Below are 23,614 nucleotides of genomic sequence, written 5' to 3'. Positions count from 1 at the left end.
GATTACCAGTTTCATTCAAAGAAATGATTGAGTTCGATGAGCCTAGATCACTGGAGGAGGCCATTAGAAAGATAAAACATTGTTATGAACAATTGAAGTGCAGATATGAGACTAAGTCATATTGGAAATGTAATTCCAAGAACAAAGGAGAATGGGACAAGAAGCAAGCAAGGCCACAAGGTACATATAACAAGGAGAATGTGGCACCACCTAATAGGTTCACTACATCAGATAGAGGACAAGGACATTGATCTGCAGAGTAGAATAAACATGGAGGTTGGATTCCTATTGTTATGAAACCATCTCACAAAAGGATAGAAAAGATAGATGAACGCCTTAGAAATAAGCCTCTTCGACGGGGAAACCTCCTTTACATTACACAAATGAACAATTCTTTGATGATACAAATGACACAACCTCCTTTTTATAGATAGGAGTCTATGGGGTCATAATATAATCAGAGTCGACATAACAATAATAATGTACGAGCACAATAATAACAATAGTGGGCTTCTATGGGGCATAATAGTAAAAATATGGGGACTACATGGGTACAACAATATAATAATGGGGTTGTACTAATAACAATAAGGGGTTACACTAGTAGTATAGGGGCCTAACATGCACCTCTCCTTCAAAAAGTGTTGTCCTCAATACTTGAGTAGTTCTTGATGATTCTATATAAAATTCTTGTCCTCCCATGTGTAATCTTCAGCGGGTAAGTTCTTCCACTTGATGAGGCACTCTGAAATTGGTCGATTTTGTAGCTATCAGGTTCTTGTTTCTGTGATTGCTCTAGGTTCCAATATGATTTTTCCTTCCTCTTCAAGTTCTGGCAATATTGTTTGAATTGGGATCTTCTGCAACTTTTGAATGAGTGGCCACACTTATTCGTCCTTCTTCCATTCATCCCTTGCTTCGAACAAGAACTATGACTTCCTTAGATCATATCTCTAAAAATATATCGAGACAAGCTTTGAAATTTGGACACGAGGTTTAGTGAGATTTCATCTCAAATGGGTTTTCTTTTTAACTTCTGAAACATCACAAACAAAAACTATAGTGAAAATACCATGATGACCTATTTGGAACAACAAAAACCCTAGAATCCAAAGCTATGATACCAAATGTTATGAAACCATCTCACAAAAAGATAGAAAAGATAGATGAAGGCCTTAGAAATAAGCCTCTTCGAGGGGGAAACCTAGTTTACTTTACACAAATGAACAATTCTTCGATGATACAAATGGCAAGACCTCCTTTCTATAAATAGGAGTCTAAAGGGTCATAATATAATCAGAGCCGACATAACAATAATAATGTAAGGGCACAATAATAACAATAGTGGGCTTCTATGGGACACAATAGTAACAATATGGGGACTACATGGGTACAACAATATAATAATGGGGTTGTACTATTAACAATAAAGGGTTACACTAGTAGTACAGGGGCCTAACACCTATAAAGTGTTGGACTTGTGGAAAAGATCATCGTAGGAGGGATTGTCCATAGAATCAGGGTGGTAGAACTCAGATATATAGTGCACAAGAGGCACAGACTGTTGGGGATGTTGGTTAGAGTATTCCATGTATCTATGCAACATTGGATAATAAATAGACAGATCATCAGGCATCTATCATTGAGATGGACGGTAAGCTTTGTGATCAAGTTATTTATATTTTGATTGACCCTGGATCTAATTATAGCTATGTTAGTCCTGACCTTGTGGATAAGTGTGGTTTGAGTAAGGAATTGCATGTAGAGTCTTGGTTAGTTCATTTGGATACATGTATGAAGAAGCGATTTCATCATTGTGTAAGAGCTTATGCATTTGGCTTGAATGGTATGTGTAGTGTTGTTTTAATCAATCCTAATTGATAGAGACTAAAAAATTTAATTGTAAACCTAGGGTAGGTCTTGTTGTTTCAATGGAGTTCACACTATTTGTGTTGATACACTACAGCTAAGAATGAAAGAAATGGAAAGAATAGTAAAATATGTCTCTCAATCAAATTTCTGAAATCAAATAATTCGTGTAGAAAACAAAAAAACTCCACAGAATGGGAATCACAATTCACAACAACCAAATAAGGGCGTGCCACATAGTAACTAATATCTACTCTAGCTAGTTACTACCACTCCGTTGATGAACTTAGTGTAACAACATAATATAAATTGGAACAACAATGAATGTATTTCACAATTTGTACAACAACAATAGGAAACCATATAACAAATAATGAAACCAAAATGTACACAACCTCTACCACTGCAGTCCCTGCCAAAGAGGAGGGACCTTCCTCCTTAGCAGGGGTGAATGAGTAACACGAAAGTAATTAATGAATCAGTTGAAGAGCAGTAACAACATAATCGTAATGATTAATATTATAAATAATTCAGATTTACAAAAGCATAGTAACAATACAATTCTATATGTTGTCCTTATACATAGGAAATAAAGTTTCTTTTATAGTTATTACATGCTCGAAATTAGAAACAGATCAGTCATGAGAATCTCACGATTGTCATGCAGATAAAAAATAAAAGTAGTTACGACCTATTTCTATCTACAAATATACATTATTTAGGATTGCAACTGCTTGGGTCTCTTGCTTCCAAAATAAACAATTCCTAATGTTGACAGTTGTTATGCAGAATAGTACCCAGACTTTCCACCTCCAGTGCAACAACATCCTATGAGTGAATAGCGGTCCGGGATGTTATGACAATCACTAGCGACAAAACCCTTAGTGTAACAACGAACCTTTGTATCAGAGCATAATGTAACATCATCTTGTAAGAGCATTCAATGTGTAACAACAACCTGCAACAGCATACAGGGTGTAATAGTGAACTGCTCTACCCCATTATGTAACTAATCAGCACTGCCTGTTTACTCTATAACCTTATTCCTGTGAGCAACAACTGAAAAGGAGAAGAGCTTCGAAAATACTCTCCAATTTTCACCCCAGTTAGCCATAAAAAGGGATAAAGTATCGTATTATTGAGTAAATTATGGAAAATAACATGACAGTAGAATAGCTTATAATAGTGGGAAAAAGGGGAATTAATCATGTAAAGTTCATACACCTGGAGGATAAGAGGATCAAAATTGGGGAAAGAAGGTGCAAAAAATAGGTAAAATGTCACATCCAACATCTCCCCCAAACTGAAGCAACTGCATATCCCCATGCAAAATCTCAACTTCTCCTTCTATACCCCCAATGCAAGTCTGTGAAATTGTAAGCACAAGTAGTGTCTTCACCTGGAGCTCTGTACCCGTGAATGGCCATCAACTGACATGTCCAAGATTCTTATTCATAATCAGACAGGTGGTTGTATGGTTGATACTCTTCTATTGGCAACCAAATCGAAGGAAATTTAAATATAATCCCAATCTAGAATGCCCCCAATGTCTGAAAGATCAGAGCATACTCAGACACCCATGTAAAAACATCCACAAAATTCCTGTACTCAAAAGGATCCACTTCTTGAAATTTAGCGCTACAAGCCTCAGTGTGTTTAAGACATCCTGCTAGCAATTAGATTTTCATATGTGCATGCAAATTGAGGTAGATCCTCACAATTGTTTTCCTCTAGACTACTGACTATTCCCTAATCTTTGGAGTGCTTAGGAACAACTTAAAATAATGCTTGAGTTCATAAACCATCCCTGGTTCTGCACTTACCCATAATTTTGTCCTTTCTTCATTAACTTCTGCTGATTTCATGGCTAGATGCCACTTAATTTGGTTCCTCATAAATGAAAGAAAGGTCCAAAACTGCAAGTCTCTCATATAGGAGAAGATGCTTGCTACCATCTTCGTGCTAACATACTCACACATGATATTGTACAAAATAGCTCGCAAAGCAAGCTCTGTTCATCAAAATCGCAGGAGAAAAAAATCTCAAGAAAAGTTGAGGTTGAAGAACTCAAATAAGACCTATTCTGAAAATTTTATTTTAATTGAAATAAATAATATCGTTCCCAAAGGAACGCTCGATAAAATTGGGATGACCACCTGCATGCTAGCAGGTTTAGGGCAAGATCATGGAGCTTGGTTTTGTCATTCGTCAGGTTTGAGACATGTCACTGTAACTAATACAATTGATTATCCTTCTTCTTCATGGCTTCCTTGTGCCTCTGTGCTTCACATTCTCTCTCCCATTCTTCCTTTAACAACTTTTCCGTAAGTAAATCCATCATCCTTTTGTGTGCCTTGAGCAAGATCACCCCCTCTTTGAGAGAGAGTTCCTATTGCTTCCATTTCTATAGCTCTAGTAAAAACAACATATTTTCATAACACCATCCTTCATGAGGACTCGATGTTCTCCCACATGCACTAACAATTGAGGGTGTAATAGCTTCCTGAGAGTGAAACTGATCTACTTCAGTTGTTGGTTTTGTGTAACAACAACTTTGTCAATGGATTTTGTTGTAGTTTCCTTATTTCTCTGATTAGATTCCATTCCCACTGCTGGTTCTTATGTAACTGTAGTGTCATCCACAGACTTTTGTATATCATTTTTCCCCAGGTAGGCTTCTGTCTCCATTTTTGGTTCTTGTGTAATAGTAGTGTCAACCACATGTAGAAAATTTTCATGTAGGTTAACTCGATAATGAAATATAACCAAAGAAAAATACTATAGCCTACTTCTACTATCAATTTGCGGAAGCTTAAAGATCGAGTTAAACACATATAACTAGAAGAAGAATAATCAAGTGCACACTTTGGGGAAAGCCCCAGTTAAAAACCACACTATCTATATTATCATATAAGGTGGAAATACATAGGAATTATACAAAGCCTTAGCTCTCATAGCTAGCTAGCTCTCAGTACAATCCTCACAGATGCTCACAGGAAATCCTGGCCTCTCACAAGCCTTCCTCTCTGCCCTCAAAGCTCCTATTTCCTTGTGTTGTTCCTAGTGGATGATCTTCACCTCACCAAGTGGAACACTGCTCTCACACACTATCAGAACTGTGTAATCCTCAAGCAATTATTTCCTTCTACATGCATGAGTTTTCTTTATAAGAAAACACATACAAATGATAGTACATTTTCCTTGACTTTAATCTCAATTGGGTCTTTTCTTAGAATAGACATGCATGAGTTTCTAATGAGGGAATCTGTAGTTAACTGGAGTACACTCGTTGAGTGCATGCATGCATCAACTAACTGTTAACTCTATATTAGTTCCTCATATAGTTTGGAACCAATTTAACTGGACTTAACTTAGTAAACTGAGTTAACTAATTACAACTCAAATATAACTCACTCTTATCTCCTAAATTTTAGGGATAACTCTTGCATGACTTCAGAAAGACTTCTAACTTGAATTTCTCCAACTAATTAATTTGAAACAAATTAATTAATTATTTCCAAGTAGTTGTTAAGACTAAATTCGATTTTAATTCAAAATTTAATTCAAGGACAAATTAAATTGGAATATTCTTGTTGCCACATTTCAACACTCCCTCTCAACAAGAAAGGGATTATCTGCCATCCTGATCTTGTCTCTATGGAACTCAAATTTACACTTTGACAATGCCTTTGTCAAAATGTCAGCATCTTGCTTCTCTTTCAAAATATACACTACAGCAACATGTTCCTCCTCGATCTATGAAAAGCCATGGGAAACAAATCTTGCTTGTCCTTCTCCACACTACCAACATCATCTTGGTTTACCTTGTAAATCCAACAGGAACTCAAAAATGACTTGTTATCTAGTCTTCGAACCACGTCCCAAACACTGTTACGAACTATGGAGTCATACTCCTTCACCATAGCATCAACCCAAATCGGCTACTGCATTGATTCCTCAAAGGAAGATGGCTTGGTCTCAGCACATTCCCTAGTAATGGTCATGTATCCAGTGTACCTCTCAGGTGACCTCCTCTGTCTACGTTTAGAAAATGATGCTCCCACATTCTCTCTCGCATCCTTCAACAATCTATTAGCTTCTCTTGTGAGCTTCCTTCCATCTCTGGAAGACTTTGCTTGAGTGGATGTCTCCACTCCTGGAACCTCTGCATGCAGCTTATCTGCATCAGTCTGAGGCTCCTCCTCCTTAGGATCCAATAGTTCCTCCATAGCTGTTATAGACAATTTTGTGCCTTACAGCAACAGGTATGAATTGTCAATAATCCAAGGGATCCAAAGTTCCCTAAACATGATGTTCCTACCCCTAGAGGAACAAGGTCAGCAAACCAACAGCTCTCAGATCAGTTCTCCACCTGAAAACACTCAAAAACAAGCAATCCTGAAATCAAAGCAGGTGCTCCACTAGGCTTCTGCGCTGAAACACAACTCCTCCATGGTGTACCTGCGTTGCAAAACAGGTAGAACAAAGGCCACCTGCGTTGAGCGAGATTGGACAAGTGGCACACTGAGTCATTGCTCTGGAATCTTCCAAAAATGACACTTGGATGAGGGATTTCGCCTTGTGATGAGTCAGAGGCTCTGTTTCTCCAAGTGGAAGAAAAGTTCACCAAGTGGACTCAAGAACTGAAGATCAACTGAAGAGAGAGAGGACACAAGGCAGCTACACATCAGTTGCAAGCTGACTCATCCTTTCTCAATTCATCTATATATTGAGCTCTCTCCTATGAGCTCAGGAGGCTGGAATTTTGTGCAAAGTAATTATATGTCGTTGGTTTCACTATAGAGCTATTGGGTGATTGCTTGAAGGAGGTGAAGAGGAGAAATTCTTTCTGCTGGGAGGTGTTGCTGGATTGGAGCCTTCAATGGTTGTAACACTCTCAGAACCTTTACTTCTTCATTAATAAAAGCTATTGAGGTTCTTCTATATGCTCTTGTTTCAATGATGTATTGTGATAATTGTATATTTGATTTACACTAATCCCTGAATCAGTTATGATTGCATGTTGCTTGTAGTTTCCTTCTTTGCTATTTTGCAGGATCTCATTGTAGCTGGGCCAGCAATAGAGCAAGGAGCTGGGAACAAGCAGCCATAGAGAAGAGTTTGGATTCGACATTAAGAGCAAGGCAACGGTTAGTGCATTCTTTCATTCTCTTTTGCTTTCATAAAGAAGTAAACCTTCAGTAGTTTCCTTTACAGTTGTTGCTGAGGTACTATCACCCTTAGAGTGGGATAGGGTCATCCGAATTGGATACTTTTCCCTACAACAAACTGGCGACTCCACTGGGGATCGTATCTGTTTGATTGTGTTTGTAGTATTTTGCTATTCATTTCCTGAACAAAAGAGTACCAAATCGAAAAGCTTTTGACTATATCAAAAGCGAAGTAGAGGGCAACTACTCTAGCTCATTTCTGAGCATGTTCATGATTTGAAGAGCTGATCTACAAGGATCCTTGTAAGCTCTTAGTGATAGCTTTTCACCTTCCTAATCATCCCTTTGAGTGTGCTTGACTGATTGCTTCTGATTTGAGCAAAAACTGAGCATTTTTGAGAAAATTGTGACCCGGAAACTGTGAAAACGCAACTTTCGTTTTCCAAAGCAGGTAGTACACAGGCTACCTGCTTTGCAACGCAGGTCCCGAAGGGGCTACCTGCACTGAGAGCCAGACTAGCTGAGCAGCACCTGCGTTGGCCCAATTTTTCCTAGTGCAGTTGGGGTTTCCTCCCTTTTTCTTGCCTGTTTTCATTATAGGTTTTGCAGCCAGTTACCAGTCTTGTACCAGTTCTGAAACTAACCTTACTTGCCATCATTCCGCCTCTGTTATATAACGAAATTGTACTTGTTCTTTTGTATTTCTTGCGTCATTTACAATTTCCCATAACGAAAAGTAAACTAGTCTTGCTTTGGCCTCTTAGATCTGAACCTGTGTTAGGCATTTTGCTGGTCTAAAGAGTTAGCTTGTTTGCTGTCCATAGCTGATTAGTCATTTTACTTTCGTCATTATGGTTTGATTTCATGTATTTCCAGTGACTAAACAAGTAAATCTTAAGGTGTCTTTTGATTTTGGACAAGCTTGTTTACTTTCGCTTTAAATCGAAATCAAAGTTATATAGCAACTTTCTTTTTTTAACCCATCAACATTAAGAAAGGGAAAAGAAAATACATGCATTGTGCATTTTGCATTTGAAAAGTTTGCATGATGATTTAGGAAAAAATTTCATTAGTGTGTGCTCTATGATCTGTGTGAAAAGATTTGCCTTTCTTCTCCTCAGTAGTTAAGATTTTCAAAGTTGAAAGATTGAAAAGATTGCTTCTCATCTTAGACTGCATTCAGGAGTTTGTTACATACATCTCGTGGTGATCCTTAAAGGCAAACTGCTAAGCAAGATCAACATTAAAATAAATTCAATTTACATAACAACGCTTTGTAACATAATGCAAACATATAGAGGTCTAGGTAGAGACGTGTTCCGGCGTCGTTAAACATAGTGACTGTCGATCTCTACGAAGGTGGGTGATTCCTCCTGAGAGTCGGTGGCACTAATACGAACTTGTGCTCCCACGTACCGTCGTGTATATATTTGGAGACCCCTATAGGAACAAAGCCTTTATCCATAGGAAGCCGTGTCAGCCGCCCTACTGATCGCGATGCAGTGAACACAGCATTCACGAAGATCGACCACCCGTACCGTAAAACGTATTCTGTGGTTTCGCGAAAAGTTTGGCACACCCTCTGCCTAGAACTCCAGAGAAGTTTCTTTTGGCCTTTTTCAAACTCTATAACTGAAAAAGTCCATCCGAGCATTTGTCACTTCGGGCTCGTTAAAACATCGAAGGCGACTAGAGTCATCTTTAGCTTTTTCTCGACTCTTAAAACATGAAAAAGCAAAGTTGTGTCTAAAGCGTCGTTAATAAAATTTATTTTAAGCGGAACATAATCACCTGTTATTCCCACGTTGATCTTTCAGTTGAAAAGTATGGAGCCCACCAACCAAGGAAGTAACCTTGGCAGAAGTCCCAATCCCTTCTCCTCTTGGGGAGATGTTGGTGCGCCTCATATGGCCACATTGTCACTTCCAGGATTGACAATTGGCCTACCTGTATGGCTCTTTTCAACTAATGTAGTTCAGATCGCCACTAATCCTGAGCAGTCGAATCAACAGTCAGACAAGTCTAGAACTACCCACCAGCCTTCCACTTCTTACAATTCTTCCTCTGATCCTTCATCTTCACAAGGTAGAGCCGGAAAAGGTCAGCCTCCCATGGAGAAGAAGGAAAAGAAGAAGAGAGAAAAGAAGCAGAAGGGGCCTATGGCGAAGGTGACTGGGGGCAAGCAAAAGACAACTGACAAAAATCCACACACTGCACCGACCGGGCCTAAATCGCCATGTGTCATTTGCAAAGGGACCCATTTCCATCGTGATTGTCCTTGTATTCCCCGGATACTAAGGGACTGGTCCCCAAGGTTGCACAATCCGGTAGCATCAACCTCTGGTAGTCATGTTGATTGCAGTCCGTCAACTAGCGAGAGTGAAGGACGAAGAGGGAGACCAAGATCACCCTGTATGTTGTGTGAAGGCGATCATGCCATCCACCGATGTCCATTCTTAGATGAGGCAAAGAGAGTTTTGGAAGATCGTCCGGTTTCACCGTTACGACTTCCTCCTGGATACCAAAAACTCACGCCTAATCCCTCGATAGTTGAAAATCCAGCTGGCCCGCTCAAATGGTCAGCTGAAGTGTCGGTCATTGAGAATGAACCTACTGAATCCAGACCAGACGAAAGTCTAAAGGTCGAAACGGCAGTTGACCCGGTTCTTCCTTCAGAGGTTTCATCCTCAAATGACACCGTCGTTGAAGATTCATCTTCAAATGACACCCTCACTGAAGAGAATAAGGATGACACCGTCCATATTCTTTTCATCAACACAGACTCTGATGAGCATCAGGGCAATGCGCCCATTCCTTTATCGCAGGAAGGAACATCGTCAAGGTCGTATCCGGCCGTATATTCGGTCCCACCGCCAAGCAACCTAGTTGTATCCTTTGATTGGAATCAACTAGGCAGACCCCGGTTACCAGCCAGTATCCCATTCAGAATCATCGTCCAAATCTACAGAATGGTGATGGCTGGAACTATCATTGATGAAGGGGCATCTGTGAGTATCCTTTCCTCTATTGCTTGGAAAGCACTGGGCTCCCCGGCGCTTTTACCTGAGATGAGAAATCTATCAGGTTTTGATAAAGGAACCAGTCACCCGTTAGGGATTCTCCCCAATGTTCCAGTTACATTGAAAGGGAAGACAGTTCATATGAACATCATGGTCATCCAGGGACCCTTAGTTTATAACTTACTCCTTGGACGAGACTATATATATTGCATGGAGGCGATAGTGTCCTCACTCTTTAGAGTCATGTGTTTTCCACACGAAGGAAGAATGGTCAAGCTCGTAGACCAACTTTCATTTCCAGGATCACGCATCGCAAATAGTCAAATACCATCCCTTAACGGTCTATTCACTCAAGGAATGCCTCCACCCCCGGTTCTACTTCCCGATGAATGCGAGTGATTCGGAAAGAAAGAACTGGGACCCAGGGGGCATGCACCCTGGCCTGCCTTGGGTAGAGAAAACCTTGGGTATAAAGTTAATTTCCGCAAAAGAATGGACTAGTCCGTACCCCGTCAAAAGAGGGTTGTTCTAGGATAAAGTTCTTTTGTCAAAGTTATGTGAGTGATACAAAGTTCGCTCCCTTTGTCTAAAAAAGTAGGCTCTCCTAAGGGAGGAGATCCATTTGTGGCGGCAAGTAGCCACCATCTTTGAAGTCAAGCCTCACCCATTAAAACATATGTTTTGAAGGATAAGTAGGGGCAGTCTGCAAAGAAAGAGATGAAATTGCTGCAACAAGTAGTCACCATCCTTAGCAACCTAATGATAGACATCGCCGAAAAGAGAGTTTAGTTTGCGGCAGCAAACAAAACCATTTTTCGGATAATAAGTAAGAGGAAAGAACCTTGAAATTATACTTTATACCTGGGGGCATGTTAACATTTTGGAGTGCGAGCACGGGACGACTATTTATTTTTTAAATTTTTAGGTCCTCCCTTTAAACCTGTAGGTCTAACCCGTTAAACTCGTAGGATTAGCCGTTTCCAGCTTGCATAAAGAAAGGATGTGGGGCAACAGTTAAAACTTGCCAAATTGGAGTAGCTAATGAGGTATAGCTCCTTAAATAAGAATACCTCACCTGAGGCGTTCCTTGTATTAAGACTGGTATAATTGAGCAAGGTTTGAACGCATTCAAGCTCGTTAAAAAATGAACTGCCCCTTAAAGTTTAGGGGGCATATGCCTCATCTGCATTATTATGCTGGGGGCATCCATAATCGAGCAGTTTTTGTATAGAGTTCATGCTCGTTAAAAAATAAACATAAATTGTGAGCAATCTTTCCCTACAGTTCAAGCTCATCCAGAAAAAATGAACCGGTAAATAAACTTGAGAAATGTAACCTTTGACTGCCATATTAAAGCCCTTGGTCGTGTTTATATGCCATCACCTCCATCCGTTCATTTGGCCAATCGTTCATCTCCATATGTTTGTTTACCCATTTTGAGGAACAGCTACGAAGAGTGATTTCACTTAGCCATCCTTGTGACACTGCCGTGATTGGAAAATTCCAACCTGTACCTGGAATCTGCTGCTATCCCTGTTCATCACTCGTTCCTCAAAAGACGAGTCTTCTTTGAGCTCTTTTCACTGACTCGTAAAATATGAAAAGTTTGCCGAGTTTTGGCCTTCCAGCTCGTTAAAGCGACCGGAAAGCTATCCCTCCTCTAGATTTTAATCTTTTTGGACCTGAGGGATTATTGCACAAAAAGATCGAGCGCTTGTTTTGTTCGACTCGTTAAAGCAATCGAAAATTCATCCCTTCTGTATTGTTTTATACTTTTTCGGACTTAAGGGATTAGATGACGAAAAAGGAATTTTGGAGTCGACTTTATGTACCTTTTCAGACTCTCTAAAAATGAAAAGGACCGAGTTATCCTTGTCGTTAGACTCGTTAAATTTATTAAATAGCGACAAACTTGTCTTTAGACAAGAACGAGTTTCCCTATCGCTAGGCTCGTTAAAACATAGCGATGGGCTTGCCCGAAGGGCAGGTTATAGAACAAGCATATGTTATCCTCCTCAAGCTTGACAAAAATAAAGAGGTACTGGTCAGCAATGACTAGGGAAAAATTGGGAGAACCTCACAGCTTTAATGGTAGTAAGTCGCTCTTGAACATGACACTTTGTCCTCCGTATCACATCGGGTTGGGTTGTTTCATTCACCGGTCTCATAACCATGGTCCTCGCCACACCATCCACATTTGGGGTAATGCTACCAATCCATCACATCAGTGTCGTTATATGTTCAAGAGATGTTGTTCTGCAAAGAGTCAACCGTGTCCCATCCACTGCCATACATTGTCCTTCATCCATTTCATGACCGCCACCCTGAATCATACATCACAGTTTGTTTTCACCTCATCACAATCACTAGCTCCGTTCCATGTCACTGATGTGGGATTCATTAAGGCCCTCCTTTGACGGATCGCTCCTTGTCGACATCAGCTCACTATCCAAGGAGTTGATCTAGGAACACCCCCTTCAGTACTTTGAAGCTTGCATGCCTCAATGGCAAGTTTCTCACTTCCGGCGACAGGTATACATCAATGACCTTCGACCAGAAGATTTTGCATGGTGGTCGACGCCAAGTCCTTTATTCCCACCATGTGAATTGTACTGCCGTACCTTGAGGGTCATCATCCTTATCGGTGATTCCTCTCGCGCTTGTTAACGGTTTACATCATTGACCGGTAATCAAGTGATGTCTTTTCATGTTCGACTTCAAGAAATTCTCACATGGATCGACTTGTACATCGAGTGAAGATCGAAAGAGATTGAAGACCCCGGATCTAGTTTCATCCATCCGGGCTGCGATATATATTCAGGATATAAAGGCATTTGATATGTACATCATTACAGCAGATGATCATCCTTCTCAAAGGATGATAATTTCAGCAGAGAATTATCGGTCTACCATCAGACGATCGTCTGTTCTATGTACCAAAATGTATTTATAAAACTGAGCATGGGAATGCCCGCCTCAGCTAGATCATGAAAAAGTATGAAAGAATAATGTATTGTATTGTATCTTATTACAGGACACTTCTCAGCAGATTGAATGAATTTCGGATCCTCCTAATAAAGCATTTCACCCGATAAACGACCTCATACTTTAGGGGGCATCTGTTAAAGACAATTTTGTGCCTTACAGCAATAGGTATGAATTGTCAATAATCCAAGGGATCCAAAGTTCCCTAAACATGATGTTCCTACCCCTAGAGGAACAAGGTCAGCAAACCAACAGCTCTCAGATCAGTTCTCCACCTGAAAACACTCAAAAACAAGCAATCCTGAAATCAAAGCAGGTGCTCCACTAGGCTTCTGCGCTGAAACACAACTCCTCCATGGTGTACCTGCGTTGCAAAGCAGGTAGAACAAAGGCCACCTGCGTTGAGCGAGATTGGACAAGTGGCACACTGAGTCATTGCTCTGGAATCTTCCAAAAATGACACTTGGATCAGGGATTTCGCCTTGTGATGAGTCAGAGGCTCTGTTTCTCCAAGTGGAAGCAAAGTTCACCAAGTGGACTCAAGAACTGAAGATCAACTGAAGAGAGAGAGGACACAAGGCAGCTACACATCAGTTGCAAGCTGACTCATCCTTTCTCAATTCATCTATATATTGAGCTCTCTCCTATGAGCTCAGGAGGCTGGAATTTTGTGCAAAGTAATTATATGCTGTTGGTTTCACTATAGAGCTATTGGGTGATTGCTTGAAGGAGGTGAAGAGGAGAAATTCTTTCTGCTCGGAGGTGTTGCTGGATTGGAGCCTTCAATGGTTGTAACACTCTCAGAACCTTTACTTCTTCATTAATAAAAGCTATTGAGGTTCTTCTATATGCTCTTGTTTCAATGATGTATTGTGATAATTGTATATTTGATTTACACTAATCCCTGAATCAGTTATGATTGCATGTTGCTTGTAGTTTCCTTCTTTGCTATTTTGCAGGATCTCATTGTAGTTGGGCCAGCAATAAAGCAAGGAGCTGGGAGCAAGCAGCCATAGAGAAGAGTTTGGATTCGACATTAAGCGCAAGGCAACGGTTAGTGCATTCTTTCATTCTCTTTTGCTTTCATAAAGAAGTAAACCTTCAATAGTTTCCTTTACAGTTGTTGCTGAGGTACTATCACCCTTAGAGTGGGATAGGGTCATCCGAATCGGATACTTTTCCCTACAACAATAGCCTATAGTTGGATCTCCCTATCATGGGAAACTTGCATGGCCTTCTGCTCATCAAACTTGAGATCTCTCTGAACCACTGTCCTCCAACTGGTAGGCAAGTATACCCAATAATTGTGAGGTGTATCAGTGTACCTCACATGTATACCCAACTCTTCTATCAACTCAAGCTTCTTCCATGCATCCTTTGTCACATGGCAATATACCGATGAGCCAAAGATCCTGAAGTGACCCACATCTAGTCTCTTACCAGAGAAAGATTCCTCTGGTGTCCTCATCCCAATTATGCGATACGGGCTTCTATTCTGCAAATAGACCATTGTGCTGCATGCCTTAGACCACAAGTGAAGTGGTAGCCGTTGGTCATGCAACATTGCCCATGTTGCCCCTACAATAGTTTTGATCTTCCCCTCGGCCACCCCATTCCGCTGTGGGTTATGAGGTGTTGTCAACTCTTGTTTAATTCCTTCCGCTGCACATAAGTCCTTAAAATCTTGAGAGACATATGCTCCACCGTTGTCGCTTCTCAAGGCCTTGATCTTCTCCCCCAACTCTTTCTCGACCAAAGCTTTGAACTCACAAAAGTTTGAGAAGGTTTGGTCCTTCTTCTGTATGAAATAAATCCAGAATTTACAAGAATAATCATCAATGAAAATCGCAAAATCCCTTTGCTTCACTAGGGATGTCGTCAAGAATGGTCCACACACATCAGTATGAACTCCCTCTAAGATATCCTCTGCTCGACTATCTCGATCATGAAAGGAAGACTTGGTGTAATTTCCTAAGGTACAACCTTTGCATGTGTCAGCTTGGTCAAGTTTACCTATGGAAAGTCCTGTAGACATCTGCTGCATTATCTTCAAAGCCCCGTGATGCAAAAGGCCCAACCACTTGTGCCACAACTCGCCAATGTCTTGGATTTGCACCAATTCTACTTTCATACTCAATGCTGCACAATCATCTACCTCTAGTTTATAGAGATTCTTCACACGAATCCCTATCCTCTTCCTCTGACTCGTGGCTATGTGTCTTAAGAATGCCTTTCCTTTATTGAAGACAACATCATAGCCTTTGTCCTCCAACATTGCGACCAATACCAAGTTCTTCTTCAGTCTAGGCACATATTTCACATCTGTTAAGGTGAGAGGAGGTCCCTGCTTCCTCTGAAAACCAATCGTGCCCACTCTTGAAAAACTATACCTTATGTCATCACCCATATCTATGTGCTTCTTGAGGTCTTTATCCTCCAATGCATTGAATAAAATTTTATCACCGGTCATGTGGAATGAGGCTCCACTGTCAAGATACCAGACACAATCCATCATCGATGGCACCATGCATGCAATGAGGATAAAGTCCATTTCGAATTGAGAGGCTAATGCCTCACCTTTTGATCCTTCTAAGGATCCCTTCTTGGACTTCTTTGATGCGCAATTAGTCACATAATGTCCCATCTCGTGACAAATAAAGCATATTACTTTAGACATGTCACCCTTCCTCCCTCCATGAGAAGAATTTGATTTGGAATGGCAAGCCTTCCCCTTCCCTTTCCTTGCCTTACTTGCTAAGGCCAGATTTTCTTCATCATCATTCTTGCATCAAGAACCATCTCGTGTGATCCTTCTAATCTCCTCCTGCATGCGATCCGACCACATTCGTTTCCATTACAACATTTTCTCCCTTCCATTCACAGAGTCCTGGTAGCTATTCCAACTCTTTGGAAGGCTGAGGAGAGCGAGGCTCACCATATCATCATCGACAGTAGTTATTCCACACATCCAAGCTCATCTCTGCATGTCATCAACTTGTTTAGATATGTGGAAATAGTATCACCCTTCTCCCTCTTGATTCTCCGAATCTTATCCTTGAGCGCCAATTTCCTCTGGTCGCTACTATTCTGGTAGAGGTCCTTCAATGTCTTCCACATTGAAAATGGAGTATCCTTCCCATGGATACTCGAGACAATATGGCCTCGAACTCCCTCAAGGATGATTTGTCTCACCTTCACCACACACTTCTTCCACTCAGCCAACTCTTGTGCATTAGTTGAAGCTAGCTTTGGGATTTCTTGATCAATGAAATCCTTCAAGCCATTGTCTTCTAATACAGCCTCCATTCTATCTTTCCATGTTGTGTAATTCGATATTCATTCCAAGGCATACTTGAATCTCAAGCCATAGAATGCCATTGGCCAAACTTGAAGTATGATATGAATTCAATTTGCACTCGCAACCCCGAACTTCAAACTTAGAATTGTCTTCTCAGTGTACTGTTCATAGCTCCGATACCATGTAGAAAATCTGCATGTAGGTTAACCCGATAATGCAATATAACCAAAGAAAAATACTATAACCTACTTCTACTATCAATTTGTGGAAGCTTAAAGATTGAGTTGAACACATATAACTAGAAGAAGAATAATCAATCGCACAATACACATGAAAATACTTTGGGGAAAGCCTCAGCTGAAAACCCCACTATCTATATTATCATACAAGGTGGAAATACATAAGAATTATACAAAGCCTTAGCTCTCACAGCTAGCCAACTCTCAGTACAATCCTCACTAATGCTCACAGGAAATCGTGGCCTCTCACAAGCCTTCCTCTCTGCCCTCTGAGCTCCTAATTCCTTGTGTTGTTCTTAGTGGACGATCTTCACTTCACCAAGTGGAACATTGCTCTCACACATTGTCAGAACTGTGCAATTGTCAAGGAATTATTTCCTTCTGCATGCATGATTTTTCTTTATAAGAAAACATATACAACTGATAGTAAAATGTCCTTGACTTTAATCTCAACTAGGTATTTCTCAGAATAGACATGCATGAGTTTCTGATGAGGGAATCTGCAGTTAACTGGAGTACACTGGTTGAGTGCATGCATGCATCAACTGACTGTTAATTCTCTATTAGTTCCTTAAATAGTTTGTAACTAATTTAATTAGACTTAACTCAGTGAACTAAGTTAACAAATTACAACTCAAATATAGGTCACTCTTATCTCCTAAATTTTAGGGATAACTCTTACATGATTTCAGAAAGACTTCTAACTTTAATTTCTCCAACTAATTAATTTGAAACAAATTAATTAATTATTTCCAAGTAGTTGTTAAGACAAAATTCGGTTTTAATTGACAATTTAGTTCAAGGACAAATTAAATTGGAATATTCTTGTTACCACATTTCAACCCCACAGGCTCTTGGATGTCAGCTTCTCCTTCCTTTCCTTGGCTGACTTCCATTTCCACTGCTGGTTCTTGTGTAATAGCAATGTTAGCCAAGGGCTTCTGTGCATTCGCTACTAGATTTATTTTTATGGACCACTGTTACAGGGAAATGTGTCAATTTAGAACTGCTCTATCCCACTAAGGTGTGACAGCTACCTTAGAAACAAACTGAGAAAAACTACTTTTGTATTTCCTTTAAGAATTATAGATAGAGAGGAATAGAAAGAACCAACCTATGTCTTGCGCTAATCCTTTGATCCAATCCCTCTGTTCTTTGATAGTCTCCAGCTACCTGCTCCCTTGCATGCCCAGCTTCACAAAGTACCTATAAGATCACAGAAGCAGATCACTATACAAAGACATGGATCTATATTCATAAACAACTTAGGATCAGATTTAAGATAACCATACAAATGTAACAAGCATCAATGATACAAAAGCATGGAGGAGAACTCAAATAGTTTTTATTGATAAACAAGAAAAGATCTAGGAGGAGTTACAACCAGTGGTTCCGACCCAGCATCAACCTCCTAGCAAAGAAGCCCCTCTTCACCTCAAACAAAGCATAAATCACCCAACAATCTCATGTTTGTCTCTAGAAACCAACAACAATTCCTTACAATATGCAAAATTCCAGCCTCTAGATCTCTGGGATGAGGGATCCATATATAGATATCTGTAAGGAGGATGAGTCAGCTTCTGATTTGATTAGTGTCTTCTCTCTGTCAGTTCTCGCTTCCACTTGGAGACTGAGGGCCTCTTACTCATCCTTGGTCGAATTCAGTGAGGCAAGTGTCACAGGAGAAGATTCTGGAAGCTTCCATTGCCTCTCCACCTCGCAGAATGACACTGCCATTTGTCATTTATCGCCCATCGCACCCCACAGAAGGGGGTTTTGAAATGCAACACACCCTCACAGTGCATTTGGGTGAGATGCAACGCACCTAGCCAGTGGAGCAGCTGCAATGATCCTGTTTTGACCAATTCTGAGCAGTTTCTGGGGGAGAACATCTGGGAGAAGCTGTAATCTGTTGACCTTGTTCCTTTAGGGGTTAGAACAACACTATTAGGGACTTACGAGCCCTTGGTTTATGGAAATTTCATGCTTGGAGTTGTAGGGCACAAAAATGTCTATAACAGTTGCCCCCTAAAGTAGGAGGCTCTTAACCTTTTGGTGTCGGGTGAAATGCTTTATTATGAGGATCCGAAGTTCTTTCAATGCTGGGAGGAGACCTGGAATAAGATACAATACAATACATTATCTTCATACTGTTTTCATGATCTAGCTGAGGCGGGCATTCCCATGCTCAGATTTATAAATTCATTTTCATGTACATAGGAAAGACAATCGTCTGAGTGTAGACTGATGATTCTGATAGAGCCATCATCCTTTTGGTAGGATGCTTATCTATGCTGCAATGATGCAAATTTAATGTCTTTATTTCCCTGAATATATATCGCAGCCCAGATGGATGAAACTAGATCCGGGGTCTTCAATCTTGTCCGATCTTCACTCGAAGTACAAGTCGATCCATGTGAGAAATGTTCTGAAGTCGAACATGGAAAGACATCGCTTGATTACCAGTCAATGATGTAAACCGTTAACAAGTGCGAGAGGAATCACCGATAATGATAATGATCCTCAAGGTACTGCAGTACAATTCACGTGGTGTGAATAAAGGACTTGGCATCGAACACCACGCAAAATATTTCGGTCAAAGGCCATCGATGTAAACCTCTCATCGGAAGTGAGAAACTTGCCATTGAGGCATGCAAGCTTCAAAGTACTGAATGGGGTGTTCCTAGATCAACTTCTTTGATAATGAGCTGATGTCGACAAGAAGTGATCCGTCACAGGAGGGCCTTAATGAATCCCACATCAATGACACGGAACGGAACAAATGATTTTGATGGAGGTGAAAACAATCTGGTGATATAAGGTTCAGGGTGGCGGTCATGAAAGAATGGAGTATAATGTATGGTAGTGGGTGAGACACAGGTGACTTCTCTGGATGACTTCTCTTGAACATGTCAGCGACACTGATGTGATGGATTGGTAGCATTAACCCCAAATGTGGATGGTATGGCGTGACCATGGTGATGTGACCGGTGAATGAAACAACCCAACCCAACTCGGACATGGAGTGGAAGTGTCATGTTCAAGAGTGACTTGCTACCAACAAAGTTTCTTTGAGTTTTCTTCCCAATTTTTCCCCAGTCATTGCTGACCAGTACCTCTTTATTTTTTTCAAGCTTGAGGAGGATAACATATGCTTGTTCTATAATTTTCCCTTCACGTAAACCCATAGCTATGTTTTAACGAGCCTAGCGATAGTGAAACTCGTTCTCGTCTAAAGACAAGTTTGTCACTATTAATCTTTTTAACGAGTTTAACGACAAAGATAACTCGGTCCTTTTCAATTTTAGAGAGTCTGAAAAGGAATGTAAAGGTAACTCCAAAATTCCTTTTTCGTCATCTAATCCCTTAAGTCCAAAAAAGTATAAAACAATACAGAAGGGATGAATTTTCGATAGTTTTAACAAGCCGAACAAAACAAGCGCTCGACCTTTTTGTGTAATAATCCCTTAGGTCCAAAAAGATTAAAATCTAGAGGAGGCATAGCACTTCCTATCCCTTTAACGAGCGGGAGATGCCAATGGCTCAGCAATATTTCCATATTTTACGACTCAGTTGAAAAGAGCTTAAAGGAGACTCGTCTTTTGAGGAACGAGTGATAAAACGGGTAGTAGCTGATTCTAGGTAAGGTTTGGAATTTTCCAATCACGGTAGTGTCACAAGGATGGCTAGTGAAATCACTCTTCGCAGCTGTTCCTCAAAATGGGTAAACAATCAAATGGAGGTGAATGATCAGCCAATGAAAAGTGGAGGTGATGGTGCAAACACGACCAAGGCTTTAACGGCTGAAGTACTACATTCACGATGGTTATTTACTGGGGAATAGTTCATTTTTTAATGAGCTTAAACGCAGGTGGAAACATTTGCTCATGTCTTATGTTTATTTTTTAATGAGCTTGAACTATGTGCTAAAACTGCTCGATTAATCTAGTCTTGTTTTGATTTTACCATAAATAGCTTTGTCCTTTCAAAGGTAGTACTGTATTTTCAACTGCTTCATCAAACTAGTCAGAAATGAACAATATATGCTTGGAAAAGAGTTAGAACACTAATATTTTACTTTGAACTATGTAAAAGTAATGAAAAAGTGTTTTTTACCTCTCATTTTACCATTTCATTTGAACTTGGTCTCTTGGAGCTTTGGAGGTGCTTCTCCCCCTCGATTTTCATCAGTTGATTTCGGGAGATTCTGTGGATGATTCTCGGTGCCGTTTGGACCAGGTAGGAGCTAAACCTGAGCTCTTTCATTTCATGGTTTCCATTTTGCATTTTGAGCTTGATTCCTAGCTTTTCTGAGTCCCTAGGGTTTAAAGAACTCGTTTTGCAATCAGCGCACCCTCAGTGTATTGAAAACTGCGTTGAATGTTGGTCTGTCTAAAGGCTATCTGACATTCAATGCACCTAGAACACTGCTGCAGGTGCGTTGGGTGCAAAAATGGAATTTGATGCACAATTTTTTATGGAAATTTTGCTTGTTTCTCACCAAAATCAGGATCTAACTCCTCTCTTGTTTGTTTTTCAGAGATCTTTGGAGTAAGATGACCATTACATGGCGAGAACGTGAGCATGAAGAAGAGGACATGTTTTCCCTACATGATCCAGTTACAGTGAACGCGCTACGGAACTGTGGCTTGTTGAAGTTCTTCCGCATTTCTAGCATGAGACAGTAGATCAACTTACTGCAGTATTTGCTTGACGCTTGGGATCCTACCAATCAGGTTTTCTAGATCAGGGGTAAATCTATCCCCTTGACTGTAGTATACATCTATTTCTTGACTGGCTTATTGAGGCGGGGTGCCCCCATCTCTTTGTCAGGTTCGGCCCGAGGAGGCAATTCTGTGAGAGGTTATGTCCGCCGGTACTGCAAAGAAGGATCTTAGCCGAGTAAAGATGGCAAGATCATCATCCGTGATGTCACTGACAGGTCCCTCAGGACCATTCTGTTTACTTTTGGTAGGATGGCCGGTGGTGCAGCTCTTCATGTAGCCAACCGATCTTACATGCAGCATGCCTTGGAATGCCTCCAACTGAAGGTGTTCAACTGGTGCGACGCAGTACTTCTTGTGATGAAAGAACAGTTGACCAAGATAAAGAGCGGGAGGTTGAAGAACTTTGGATATGGTTCTACTTTGACCGCCTTTGCCTTGGAGAAGATACCACTGATGCAGCCGCAGTACATCGCACTCGATTTACAGCCGCAGTATGCAGAGATGGGTTGACCATATGTCTAGGCATGCTGGCTAGTCTCAGATTTCATTTTCTGATACCTTCTTCAGGTGGTTTGATCGTCAGGAGATGGTTTATTCTGAGTATACATACGCTGGCATGGACTTCCGGGGTGATCCAAATTTAGTACTGCCGGATGGCGTGCAGTGGGGCGCCATTGGTAAAATCTTTGACCATATTCCTATTTATCGTTTTTGTTTATAATGGCCTTGTGCTTTATTCTATCAAGACTTTTATCAAACTCATGTATACATGCAGATGTTGGTCCCGTTCGTCCAGTAGTTCGCCTGAGAGTACCAGCTGCTGCCTCAGCAGGAGAGGCCATCAGAAGGGCTATTCTTCGTGACCTCGATGTGGCCGAGACTCTCACATCATTACAGGAGCAGGTTGAGGGCCTCACTCTCGGTATTCCAGATGTGAGGACCGACAAGCTACCTTTCCGGTTACAATGGCATACTACTGGTGTGCCCAGACGATGGACTCGTCTCTTACGCATGATCGCACAGGCTGTGACTTGCTATCACGAGAATCATTAGACTAGGGTGCCCCCTAGCATTTTGAGTTTTTGGGTCATTTGACCGATTTTGTCTTGGTTACAGAACATTATGTGTAAACCATAAATAGTTATATATATTTTTTATTTTCGGAGTTTTATTTTGGTTGAGCTACATGATCCACATGCAAAACATTGATGATGTGTTTCTTTTTATGAATGTTGCAAATGTCTATCTAACACATAGTTTGCTAATGAGTCAGTTAATGTGTTTAAGTTTCTGGAAATATGTTGATATTGAATCAGATCAAATTGTCTTTCCAAAATCTTAACCCTTAGGAACAGGCGATAAATAGCTGGGTTTCAGACGGAATATATACCATTGAGTTGTAGTATTACGAGTTGTGAGTCTAGCCTGACAATTAGTTGGCGTATACCATGTGTGATGGCATCAGAGAGAAGTTCTATCAACGCGCTATATTCAGCGATGTTATTTGTTGATCGACCAATACATACACCTCTGAAACTTACTAACTCGCCGCTTGGATAAAAAATGGCCCAGGCTGCGGAGGATAGGTTTCGCGAACTACAACTCGCTCCATCGGCATATCCAACACATGAATCCAATAGGTTTGACATTTGCAACAAATGTAAAAAGTGGATTACTTGACCAAAATAAACACTTTAGCGAAAACAAAAATATAAAAAAAGCACATAGGTTACCATTACGCATAGTAACGCTTGAGGTACAACCCATTACGAGGTTGCGCCAGCGGAATTCTGTCACAATCCATTAACTCATAGGCTCCTTTTGCTTACACTCGTTTAACAATATAGGGGCCCATCCATAGAGACTTAAATTTACCTGCTCCCAATTTATCGGATTCTTGGTCGTAAAGCAAGACTAAGTCACCTTCTGAGAAGACACGAGGTTTGAAATTTTTGTCGAACTGCGCCTTGACTCGTTTCTTATGGGCTTCGTTAGCCAAAGCGGCATCACGACGGGTTTCATCCAATTGGATTAATTCCAAGAAATGAGCTTCTTCTTCTGAAGTTCCGAGGAGGAGATCAATTGCGAGTTTGAGAGACGAGATTTCACACTGGATTGGTAAGACTGCTTCCAGGCCATATACCAGTTGGAAAGGTGTGAACCCGGTTGCATTCCTTACCGATGTTCGGTAAGCCCACAAAGCTGAGTACAGGATTAGGTGCCATATTCTTTTGTGAACTCCAATCATCCTTTGCAGCATGTGTTTTAGGACCTTGTTGATTGCTTCAACTTGTCCGTTGGCTTG

Source organism: Pinus tabuliformis, chromosome 7 (genome assembly GCF_031772625.1).
Source record: "Pinus tabuliformis cultivar Carrire ecotype Pingquan chromosome 7, CPIR1, whole genome shotgun sequence".
Lineage (NCBI taxonomy): Eukaryota > Viridiplantae > Streptophyta > Pinopsida > Pinales > Pinaceae > Pinus > Pinus tabuliformis.
The sequence above is the reverse complement of the archived record's forward strand: the minus strand, read 5'-3'. Positions refer to the sequence as shown.